Here is a 13139-nt window from a genome sequence, read left to right on the forward strand (position 1 = left end):
TTTATCCACTACATTTTGGGGCAATTTGTTACACCACAGTAGATAGCTCATAAACCCTCTCATAAAAAAAGATTAAACTTTTAAGAGCAGTCCTGAAAAATATATTAGATGATAATCTTTTCCAGTGCTAATCAAATATTAGAAAAGGTAAAAGCCTATTAAAATGGATTCTAGATATAGTTCTTGACAGGTTGTCTGTTATACCTCTGAAATGATCTCTAAAGAAAACGAGAGAAATATATAAGCTGAGGGCCAGTTTTTTGTAGTGAATTTGGAAATTTCTGACCTGACCTAGGAAAAATGTGACCACCAGGTGGCAGTAGCATACCATGAGTTTTATTCAGATGGTACTTTAATAAATTTGTGTGAAGAACAGGGGATGGGGGAATTCCTTACAGCATGGGACCTTACAGAGTCTCACAACTTAGAAGACGAGGAGGCAAAGAAACTTCAATGAAAGAAGGGAAATAAGAAAGGGTCTTACCGTCTAGGTGGTATCACTCAGCAGCAAGATGGGGACTCTGGGTCAGGGAGCTCCACAAGGCAACAGGGGCTTGAGGTCATTTATAGCACCAGAATTTACCTTGTCACCAGCAGATTTACAAGTACAGTTTTATAAAGCATGCAAACCAGGCAAACCCAAAATGGCTACGCAAATCCTTATAGGGGCTACATTTAAAGTAAATGCATACAATGTCTACATTTGTTAAAAATTGTACAAATTTGTAAAATGTGTAAAAAATTGAGTTTGTCACTGGTGGGCCTGCTGTGAAGAAGGAAACAATATAGGGCCAATATACAAGAGCCATCTTTGGCTTATTTATTTATTTTTTGGCTTATTTATATAACAACTTCCCATGCCATTTAATATGAAGACAGTCTTCAATGATATACAGGTCTTTGTAGGTATGTTAATATTTTTAAAATCTCATTCAAGACAAAATAGCCTCTTCCCATTGTATGCCATGGGAATTCACTGGTTCTCTAGAGGGTAAATCAGAATTAAATATTTACCTTGGGTGGGGGCTCCTGGGTGGCTCAGTTGGTTAAGCGTCTGACTCCTGATTTTGACTCAAGTCAGATTCTCATGGCTGTGAGATCGAGCTCTGCACTGGGCTCCGTGCTGTCAGTACAGGGCCTGCTTGAGATTCTCTCCCTCTCTCTGTGCCCCTCACCCTTCTCTAAGTAAACAAACTTAAAGAAAATATTTACCTTGAGAAAATATTTTTTTGAAAGACAGGTTACTTACAGAGAACCAACTAAGATTCATATTAAGCTTTGTATGTGTTTTCTACATTTGTCTAAAAATTGCCACAAACTTAACAGCTTTAAATAAAATACATTTATTACATCGTGTTTTCTGCAGACCAAGGATTTGTGACAGTTTACTTGCATCCTCTGTTTAGGGTCTCACAAGACTGTAACCAAGGTGTTAGCTGGGCTGCATTCTCATCTGGAAAAATAAATGGGGAAGAATATATTTCCAAGTTCATTCAGGTTGCTGAAATAATTTTAAAATTTTTAAATTAAAATTTAAAAAATGACAGGACCAAGAGAGGTTAAAATTTAAAAAATGACAGGGACCAAGAGAAATATCATGTTACCTAGGCATGATATTTCTCAGACTTAAGAAGATAACAAATTACTATGAATTCTGTATATATATAAAATAGATTACTTTCTTTCCCATGTTTTTACTACTAGCTGCAATTTACTCTTTTACAATTGCCATAGCTAATATTGTGATAGTAAAAAACACAACAAACATTAATTTTGTTTCCATTAGCCTACAAAAAATCTTGATGACAGACACTTCTGAATATATGAGAAAATATTTTATTTTTGGAATAAAGTATCATAAATATAGCCCAACTTAAGAACACCGATAAGCGGTTATAAACTGGTTCTCAAATAAATTTGCCAGAGTGAGTTATAATTGCTCTACAGGTAAAGTTTTCTAATTATACTTACTCTAACCTTTTAAGGTTAACATTTGAAAATATTATGAAAGAGAAATGAGAATTTTAATCTAATGCTTAAAAATCAGTCTTCCAAAATTAATTTGAGCATTCTAAGCTCTGAGATGTAAATTTGAAAGTATTGTTTCTTCAGAAGAATTCTCCTCAAAAGAAATTCCAGGAAGAAACGACAGCCAGAGAATTGCTCAAAACAGAGACAAACAATATATCTGAACAAGAATTTAGAATAACAGTCAAAAGACTAATAGCCTGACTTTAAAAAAAAAAAAAAAAACATAGAAGACAGCAGAGAATCTATTACTACAGAGATCAGAGACCTAAGAAATAGTCACAATGAATTAAGGAATGCTATAAATGAGATGCAAAATAATAAACTAGATGCAGTGACAGGATGGAGGAGAGAATAGGTGAAATCAAAGATAAAATTATGGAAAATGATGAAAAAAAGAGGGAAAATAAATGACTAGACCATAAGGAGAGAATTCAAGACCTAAGTGATTCAATGAAATGAAATAATACCTGTATCATAGGAATTCCAGAAGAGAGAAGGTTTATTTGAACAAATGATAGCTGAGAATGTCTCTAATCTGGGGAAGGAAACAGGCATCCAAGTCCAAGAGGCACAGAGAACTCCCTTCAAAATCAACAAGAACAGGTAAACACCACGACATATCATCGTGAAACTGGCAAAATACAAAGATGAAGACAGAATTCTGAAAGCAGTTAGGGACAAACAGGTATTAAACCACAAGGGTGGACACATAAGGGTAGTAGCAGACCTGTCCATTGAAACTTGGAAGGCCAGAAGGAAGTGTCAGGAAATATTCAATGTGCTGAACAGGAAAAATATGCAGCCAAGAATCCCTTATCCAGCAAGGCTATCATTCAGAATAGAAGGAGAGATAAAGGTTTTCCAAGACAAAAACTAAAGGAGTTCATGCAGGAAATTCTAAGAGGGACTCTGTGACTGGAAAGCAGCAAAGATAACAAAGAACCAGAAACACCACCACAAGCATGAAACCTACAGATATCACAATGACACTAAATCCATATCTTTCAATAAGCACTCTGAATGTAAATGGACTAAATGCCCCAATAAAAAGACATAGGGTATCAGAATGGGTTAAAAAGAAAAAAAAAAAAAAAAAGATCCATGTATATGCTGCCTACAAGAGATTCATTTTAGACCTGAGGACACCTGCAGATTGAAAGTGAGGGGATGGTGAACCACCTAATATGCTACCAGACATCAAAAGAAAGGTAGAGTAGCCATACTTACATCAGACAAACTATATTCTTTAAAAAGACTGTAACAAGAGATGAAGGGCACTGTATCATAATTAAGTGGCCTATCCATCAAGAAGAGCTAACAATTATACATGTTTATGCCCCCAACATGGAATAACCAAATATATAAATCAATCACAGACATAAATAAATGTATAGATAATAATACCATGATTGTAGGGGACCTTAATACTCCACTCATAGCAATGCAAAGATCATCGGGGGAAGAAAATCAATAAGAAAACAATGGCTCTGAATGACACATTGGACCAAATGGACTTAACAGATATATTAAGAACTTTTCATCCAAAAGCAGCAGAATACACATTCTTCTCAAGTGTACATGGAACATTCTCTAAAATAGATCACACATTGGGTTAGAAAACAGCCCTCAATAAATATAAGAATTGAGATCATACCATGCATATTTTCAGATCACAGCACTATGAAACTTGAAATCAACCACGAGAAAAAATTTGGAAAGTCCCAAATACATGGAGGTTAAGGAATATCCTACTAAAGAATGAATGGGTTAACCAAGAAATTAAAGAAGAAATTTAAAAATATATGGAAGCAAATGAAAATGAAAACACAACAGTCCAAACCCTGTGGGATACAGCAAAGGCAGTCCTAAGAGGAAAATACATTGCCATTCAGGCCTATCTCAAGAAGCAAGAAAGGTCCCAAATGTACAACCTAACCTCACACCTAAAGGAACCAGAAGGGCAGCAGCAAAGAAAGCACAAAGCCAAAAGAAAAGAAATAATAATGATTAGAACAGAAATAAACAATATAGAATCTAAAAAAAAAAAGTAGATCAATGAATCTAAGAGCTGCCTTTTTGAAAGAATAAACCAAATTGTTAAACCCCTAACTAGACTTCTTAAAAAGAAGAGAGTACCCAAATAGATAAAATCACAAATGAAAGAGGAGAGATGACAACACCAAAGAAATACAATTATTAGACAACAATATGAAAAATCATATGTCAACAAACTGGACAATCTGGAAGAAATGTGCAAATTCCTAGACACTCACACACTACCAAAACTCAAATGGGAAGAAATAGAAAATTTGAATACACCCATATCCAGTGAAGAAACTGAATCACTTATCAAAAAACTCCCAAGTAAGAGTCCTGGACTAGATGGCTTCCCTGGGGAATTCTACCAGACATTTAAAGCAGTTAACTCCTATTCTCAAGTTTTTTCAAAAAATATAAATGGAAAAAAAGCTTCCAGACTCATTCTAGGAAGTCAGAATTACCTTGATCCCCAATCCAAAGACCCCACTAATAAGGAGAATTACAGGCCAATATCCCTGATGAACATGCATGCAAATATTCTCAACAAGATACTAGCAAATCTAATTCAACTGTATATTAAAGGAATTATTCACCATGATCAAGTGGGATTCATTCCTGGGCTGCAGGGTTGGGTCAATAATTGCAAATCAATCAATGTGATACATCACATTAATAGAAGAAAGGATAAGAACCATAGGATCCTGTCAATAGAAGCAGAAAACACATTTGACAAAATACAGCATCCTTTCTTAATTAAAACCCTCAAGAAAGTGGGGATAGAAGGAACACACCTAAACATCATAAAAGCCATATATGAAAAGCCCACAGCTAATATCATCCTCAATAAGGGACAACAGAGAGCTTTCCTCCTGAGATCAGGAACACGACAGAGATGTCTACTCTCACCACTGTTGTCTAACATAGTGTTGGAAGTCCTAGCCTCGCAATCAGACAACAAAATGAAACACAAGGCAACCAAATTAGCAAAGAAGAAGTCAAACTTTCACTCTTCGCAGATGACATGATACTCTACATGGGAAACCCGAAACATTCCACCAAAAAAACTGGTAGAGCTGATACATGAATTCAGCAAAGTCGCAGGATATACAATTAATGTATAGAAATCAGTTGCATTTCTATACACCAATAATGAAGCAACAGAAAGATATCAAGGTATCGATCACATTTAGAATTGCACCAAGAACTATAAAAATACCTAGGAATAAACCTAACCAAAGAGGTAAAAGATCTGTATGCTGAAAACTATAGAAAGTTTATGAAAGAAATTGAAGACACAAAGAAATCGAAAAACATTCCATACTCATGGATCAGAAGTACAAATATTGTCAAAATGTCGATACTACCCAAAGCAATCTACAGATGCAATGCAATCCCAATCAAAATAGCACCAGCATTCTTCACAGAGATAGAACAAACAATCTTAAAATTTGTATGGAACCAGAAAAGACCCTGAATAACCAAAGTAATGTTTACAAAGAAAACCAAAGCTGGAGGCATCATAATCCCAGACTTTAGCCTGTATTACAAAGCTGTAATTGAGACAGTATGGTATTGGCACAAAAACAGACACTAGGCCAATGCAACAGAATACAAAACCCAGAAATGGACCCACAAACATATGGCCAACTAATCTTCAACAAACCAGGAAAGAGTATCCATTGGAAAAAAGACAGTCTCTTTAGCAAATGGTGCTGGGAGAACTGGACAACAACATGTATAAGAATGAAACTGGACCACTTTTTTTACACCATACACAAAAATAAACTCAAAATGGATGAAAGACCTAGATGTGAGATAGGAAGCCATCAAAATCCTCGAGGAGATAACAGGCAGCAACCTCTTGGACCTTTGCCACAGCAATTTACTTGACATGTCTCTGAAGGTAAGGGAAGTAAAACCACAAATGAAGTATTGGGATGTCATCAAAATAAAAACCTTCTGCACAAGAAAAGAAACAATCAACAAAACTAAAAGGCAACCAACAAAATGGGAGAAGATATTTGCAAATAACATATTGGATAAAGGGTTAGAATCAAAAATCTATAAAGAACTTACTAAACTCAACACCCAAAAAACAAATAATCCAGTGAAGAAATGGGCAGGAGAGATGAATAGTCTCTTTTCCAAAGAAGACATCCAAAGGCAAACAGACACAATGAAAAGATGCTCAACATCAGTCATCTTCAGGGAAATACAAATGAAAGCAAGGTGCTCAGAGTGGCTAAAATTAACAACTCAGGAAACAACAGATGTTGGCAAGGATGTGGAAAAAAGGGAACACTCCTAAACTGTTGGTGGGAATGCAAACTGGTGCAGCCACTCTGGAAAAGTGTGGAGGTTCCTCAAAAAAATTAAAAAAGAATTACCCTACACCCCAACAATAGCACTACTCAGAATTTGTCCAAAGGATACAGGAGTGCTGATTCATAGGGGCACATGCACCCCAATGTTTATAGCAGCACTATCAACAATAGCCAAACTATGGAAAGAGTCCAAATGTCCATCAATTGATGAATGGATAAAGAAGATGTGGTATATATAAACAATGGAATACTATTCAGCAATGAAAAAGAAATACTGCCATTTGCAACAACATGGATACAACTGGAGGGTATTATGGTAAGCTTAAATAAGAGAAAGACAAACATCGTATGATTTCACTCATATGTGGAATTTGAGAAACCTAACAGATGACCATAAAGGGAAGGAAAAATAAGATACAGAGATGGGGGCAAGCCCTAAGAGACTCTTAATTAGAGAAAACAGACTGAGGGTTGATGGGGGTGGAGGGCTGAGGAAGTGGGGAAGATGGGTGAAGGGCACTGAGGAGAGCACTTGTTGGGATGAGCATTGAGTGTTGTATATAAGTGATGAATCACAGGAATCTACTCTTGAAGCCAAGTTAGCTAACTTGACAATAAATAAATAAAAACAAAGAAAAAAAGAAAACTGTTGTTTCTTATTACTTCACTTCACACACATAAAGTAGTTGTATTAGTTAGGGTTCTCCAGATAAATAGAAATAGAACCAACAGGGGAGATGTATATATATATACACACACATACATACACATACATATACATATATTATAGAAATTTATTATAGGAATTAAATCATGTAATTATGAAGGCTAAGTCCCACGATCTGCTGACTGTAAACTGGACAATCAGAAAATCTGGTGGTATAATTCAGTCTGAGTCTGGGAACTAGGGGAGCCAATGGTGTAACTTTGTCAAGATTGAAAGCCTAGGGGAGGAGAGAGGTGCTGCTATAAGTCCTGGAGTCTGAAGCCTGAAAACCAGGAACTCCAATGTCTGATAGCAGGAAAGAGAATTCCTTTGCCTTTTTGTTCTATTGAGGCCCTCAACAGATTGGATGGAATTTCTCAAATAAAAATGTTCAAAATATTTTCATGTACTTATGGCTGCTGATGTATCAACTTTGGAGAAATCTCTTATTTAAGCTCTTGGTGTATTTGGTTTTGAGTTTATTTATTTTGAGAGAGAGAGAGAGAGTGAAAGAGAGAGGAAGACAGAGAGAGAGAGAGCAGAGGAGGAGCAGAGAGGGAGAGGAGAATCCCAAGCAGGTTTTGCACTGTCAGCATGGAGTCTGATGTAGGGCTTGATGTGGGATTTGACATGGGACTGGAAGAAGGGTTTGAACTCACACTGTGAGATCATGACCTGATTAAAAGTCTGATGCTTAACCAACTAAACCACCCAGGTGCCCCTCTTGGTGCATTATAAATTGAGTTTTGTTTCTGTTTTTTAATTGGAAGTGTTCTTTATATATTCTGCATGCTAGTACTTTCTTTTTAAAAAAAAAATTAATGTTTTTATTTGATTTTTGAGAGACAGAATGCAAGCAGGGGGGAGGAGCAGATAGAGAGGGAGACACAGAATCCCAAGCAGGCTCCAGGCTCTGAGCCATCAGCACAGAGTCTGACGCAGGGATCAAACCCCTGAACCGCAAGATCATGACCTGAGCTGAAGTCAGATGCTTAACCAATTGAGCCATCCAGTCACCCCACATGCTAGTACTTTCTTAAATATATTTTTTCCAAGTATTTCCAGTTTTGTGGGTTGTCTTTTCACTTTCCTGACAATGTCCTATGGTATAAAAGTTTATGTTTGATGGAAGTCCAATTTATTTTCTTTTTGTGATTTTAATTTCAGTGTTATACCTAAGAATCAACTGCCAAATTAAAGGTCAGGAAAATTTAACTATATTTTCTATTAAAGTTTTTATAGTGTTAGCTCATACATTTAGCTTTTCATTGATTTTGAGTTCATTTTTGTAAAGGGTATGAAGTAAAGGTCCAACTACATTCTTTCTAAGTTGCTCTCCAGTTGTTGAAGGACCATCTGTTGAAGAAATTATTCTTTCATAATTGAATCATCTTGGCAACCTTCTAAAAATCAATTAGCCATAGATGTATGGGAGTATTTCTGGACTCTCTTTTCTATTCCATTGGCTGATATGTCTATCCTTATAAAAATACCACATTGTTTAGATTACTATAACTTTGTTGTAAGGTTTGAAAAAAGGAAGTGTCCATCATCTAGATTTGTGTTTCTCAAGATTGTTTAGGCTATCCAGGGCCCTTTGTAATTCTGTATCTATTTTAGGATCAGCTTTTCCATTTCTATAAAAATGACAGTTGAGATTTTGATAAGAATTGCATTCAATCTGTATATCACTTTAAGGGCTGACAACATGCTAAATTATGCTTTCCAGTAAATGAACACAGGATGCCTTTCCATTTGTTTAGGTTTTCTTTCATTTCTCTCAGTGAAGTTTTATAGACTTAAATTTACAAGCCTCCCACCTACTTGAATAAATGTACCCTATTTTATTCCTTATGCTAATATTATAGATGGAATTGTTTCCTTATTTTCCCTTTTGCATTGTACATAGCTACTGTATAAAAATACAACTGACTTTTGTGTATTTTGCAAATGTTCTGAAACCTTGCTGAATTTCTTACAAGCTCTACTGGTTTTTCACGCAGATTCTTTAGGACTTCCTACATGTAAGATCACGTCATCTGAGATTAAGACAGCTTTACTTCATCCATTCCAATTTCAGTGTATTTTATTCTTTTTCTTGCCTGACTGCTCTGGCTAGAACTTGTAGCACAAAGCTAAATACAAGTGGCATCATAGTTTTATTTGTGATAACAAAGGGAAGACAGACTTTTCACAGTAAGTATGTTAGCTGTTTTTCACAAATGCTTTTCATCCTCTTGAGGAAATTCCATTCTATTCTTAGTTTGTAGAGCTTTGTACATTGTGAAAGGGTGTGGAGTTTGTTAACATGTTGCTACATTTGATTTACTAGTACTTTATTAAGGTTTTTGGCATTTATAGATAAGGTATATATAGGTTGTGTTTGACACTGGTACAAGGGAAATGTCTCAAAATGAGTTGTTTTCTCAATTCTATTTTCTGAAAGAGGTTGAAGAGTGGTATTAATTCTTTAATTTCTGAAAGAACTCACCAGTGGAACAATTTGGTACTAGGCTATTCTTTTGTCAGGTCATTTTTTAAAACACAATTTCCTGATATGAAATCCATATAACATCAAAGTAACAATTTTAAAGTAAACAGCTTAGTAGCATTAAATCCCATTCACATGATCTACCTGCAAAATGTTCACCTCACTCAAAACACTATAGTCATTAAACAGTTTCTCCACATTGCCTCTCTGAGCTTGTGGCAGCTACCAATCAAAATTCTTTTTCAAAGGAATTATCTATATGTATGGAATCATACATGCAACCTTTGTGTCTACTTTCATTCACTTTGCATAATGTTTTGTAAGTTCATCGACACTATAGCATGTAATTCATGACTTTTCATGCCTGAATAATACTCCATTTTATGCATATACCAAAATTTTATTACTTTGGACATTTGCACTGTATTCTACTGCGGCTAAACCATTTTAAATAGCAGTTATGTTGACATTTCAATTTATGCACATTCTTGCCAAGACATTATTTTTCATGCTTTTTAAAAACCATGTTTATTTTGAAAGAGAGCACACAAGCAGGGGAAGGGCAGAGAGAGGAGAGAAAGAATCCCAAGCAGACTCCACGCTATCAGCACAGAGCCCCAACATGGGGCTCTATCCCATGAACTGTGAGATCATGACCTGAGCCAAAAGTAAGAGTCGGATGCTTAACTGACTGAGCCACCCACGTGCCCCTATTCTTCATGCTTAAAAATATTTTTCACACTTAGTCATTTTTGAGTGAGACAGGCAGAGCATGAGCGGGGAAGGGGCAGAGAGAGAGGGAGACACAGAATCCAAAGCAGGCTCCAGGCTCTGAACTGTCAGCACAGAACCCCACGTGGGGCTTGCACCCATGAACCGTGAGATCATGACCTGAGCCGAAGTCAGACACTTAACCGACTTCAAGCCACCCTGGCGCCCCTTTCACGCTTTTTAAATTACAAGCAAACTAGTGGATGTGAAATGATCTCACTGTGGTTCTGATCTGCACTTCACTTATATCTAATGTGAAGAATGTTTCATGTGTTTTTTGTCCATTTGTACATTTTTGAAAAAATGTCTTTTCAAGATTTTGCATTTTAATTGTCAATTTGTTATTGAGATGTGACCAGGTTTTTAAAAAATACATAACATATTCTTGATACCAGACCTTTATTTAATATATGCTTTGTAAATATTTTCTCATCGTCTGCATATTGTCATTTTATTTTCTTGGTAATGTCTCTGGATGCATAGAAGTATTAATTTTTGATAAATTGAATATATTATTTGTTTTTGTTTCTGCTTTAGGAATCACATTTAAGATTCTATCATCAAATCCAAGGTCATGAAGATTTATTCCTATTTTCTACTGAAAGTTATAGAGATTTAACTCTTGTATTTGGGATGCTGATACATTTTGAGTTAATTCCGTAGAAGGTGGAAGGTAGGAGTCCATCTTCATTTCTTTGCATGTGGAAATCCAGCTGTCCAAGCACTATTTGTTGAAGGGACTGTTCATTCCTGTAAATCATCTTGGGACCCTCATCAATAATCAACTGGGTACAGATGTATGCATTTATTTCTGGAACCTCAATTCTATTCCAGATTCTATTAAGCTTTGAAATAAAAACTTGAGTCCTTCGACTTTATTCTTTTTCAAGATTGATTTGGGTATTCAGAAACCCTAGCAATTTTATATGAATTTCTGGATTAGCTTTTTCACTTCTGCATAAAATGCTGTTCAGATTTTGAAAGAGATTGCATTGAATGTGTAGATCACTATGGGTTGCACCAACATCTTAAGAACATTGTATTACATTACATGAACACAGGATGTTTTGCCATTTATTTACATGTTCTCTAATGTATTCCAGCAAAGTTTTGCAGTTTTCACTGAACATGTATTTTACCTCTCAGGTTAAATTTATCCCTAGGTATTTTCTTTTGTATGCATGGAATTATGTTAATTTTTCACACTGTAATTAGCTATAGAAATGCAATTAATTTTATGTGATTTTTAACCCTTTAACTTTCCTGATTCTGTTATTATGTCTGAAACTGTGCCCATAGGGTTAATGAGGTTCAAACTAGCAGAAAATTTAAAACTTGTGTTTCAGAGAACTGTTTCCCCCTAATCAGCCATTGTATCTTTTCAGAACCCACCAATAAATCCACTAGCTGTCTCTGCAGAAGCCTGGACTCAAGGCCAACTAATATGGTTCCAGCCTATGAAGAAGCAAAGTTACATTCAGTTTATGCCAGTTCTGAGAGCATGCAAGTAGCTCCTTCTTCTTGTCCTAAGATAACCTCCTGACATCAGGGACTGAATTTTGCCTCATTTTGATGTTAACTTTCCACCCCAAAGTGAACAAGGAATGTATGTTACATATATGTTTGCTCAATGAGCATGTTCCACCTTTCCTCATGAATAGTCACAAGTTTCCCCACTCTTTTCTTCAATATGTATGTAATCTCAACTCCTATGGTTATAAAAAACTTTTTCTCTCCACCTTTGCGGAGTTGGATTTGAGGCTTGCCCTCCTGTCTCGTTTGGCTGCCTCTCAAATAAACCCTTTCCTTACTGCATACTGTTATTTTAAAATGCATAGATTCATCTAAACAACACGAAGCAAAAACTTCTATAACCAACAAAATAACCTGTCTACTCTCATACTTAACCTCAGGAAAACAACTTATTCTGTGTTACTATACTTGGCTTTTACCAAAACATCATCTGTATATAGGAATTTTGAATATGGATTCTTTCACCTACCAAAACCCATTTGAAATTCATCTATATTGCTCATGTATCAATAGTTCATTCTGCATTATTGTTTAGTTTTACATTATATGGATGTAGCACATTTTATTCATCCAATACTCTATTTGAGGGTCATTCAGGTTTTTTTCCAGTTTGGGCTGAAAAAAAAAAAAAAAAAGCTACTATGTTTTGATGGTGCACAACATTAATGCACAGTTCTATGTTAGAACACAGATTATTATTTCAACTTGGATAAATACCTTTAAGAGTAACTGCTTGGCCATATAATAGATGTACATTTAATTTTATGAGAAACTGACAAACTGCTTTTACAAAGTACCTGTCTCATTTGATAGGCAATGCATAGGAATTCCATTTATTCTGTATCTTTAGCAGCACTTTAAAATATTGGTTTTTCTTATTCAGCCATTCAAGATGTTTAGTGACGTCATGGTGATTTTAATCACCATTTCCTTAATGACAAATGGATGCTATTTTTCTATTTACTTGTGTATTAATAAAAAATATATTTCCATCTTTTGTACATTTAATTGTGATATAATTCATATACTACAAAATTAACCCTTTTCACTACCCACTTATCATTCCTTCTAGTCTCTGAAAACTACTCTTTACTTCTGCTCTATCACATAATAAATGGCATTTTGTGTCTGACTTCTGTCATTTGCATAATATTTTCAAATTCATCCATATTGTACCAAGCATCAGTACTCTATTTTTTTTTCATTGTAGAATTTTTTTTTTTATCAATAGGGGATCACTTTC

General features: G+C 35.4%; 1 long non-coding RNA gene across 1 annotated transcript; it reads left to right on the forward strand.

The window, feature by feature from the left end:
- The first annotated feature begins 8142 nt into the window (after positions 1-8142).
- LOC124525447 (uncharacterized) lies at positions 8143-12897 on the forward strand. Its single transcript, XR_006965511.1, has 4 exons — positions 8143-8301; positions 9105-9297; positions 10901-11036; positions 11749-12897. It is a non-coding gene; the product is annotated as an uncharacterized LOC124525447 (long non-coding RNA).
- Positions 12898-13139: the final 242 nt, after the last annotated feature.

This window comes from Lynx rufus, unplaced genomic scaffold (assembly GCF_022079265.1).
Source record: "Lynx rufus isolate CCGP_SWC_20201006 ecotype Redwood Valley unplaced genomic scaffold, mLynRuf1.p SCAF_42, whole genome shotgun sequence".
Taxonomy (NCBI): Eukaryota; Metazoa; Chordata; class Mammalia; order Carnivora; family Felidae; genus Lynx; species Lynx rufus.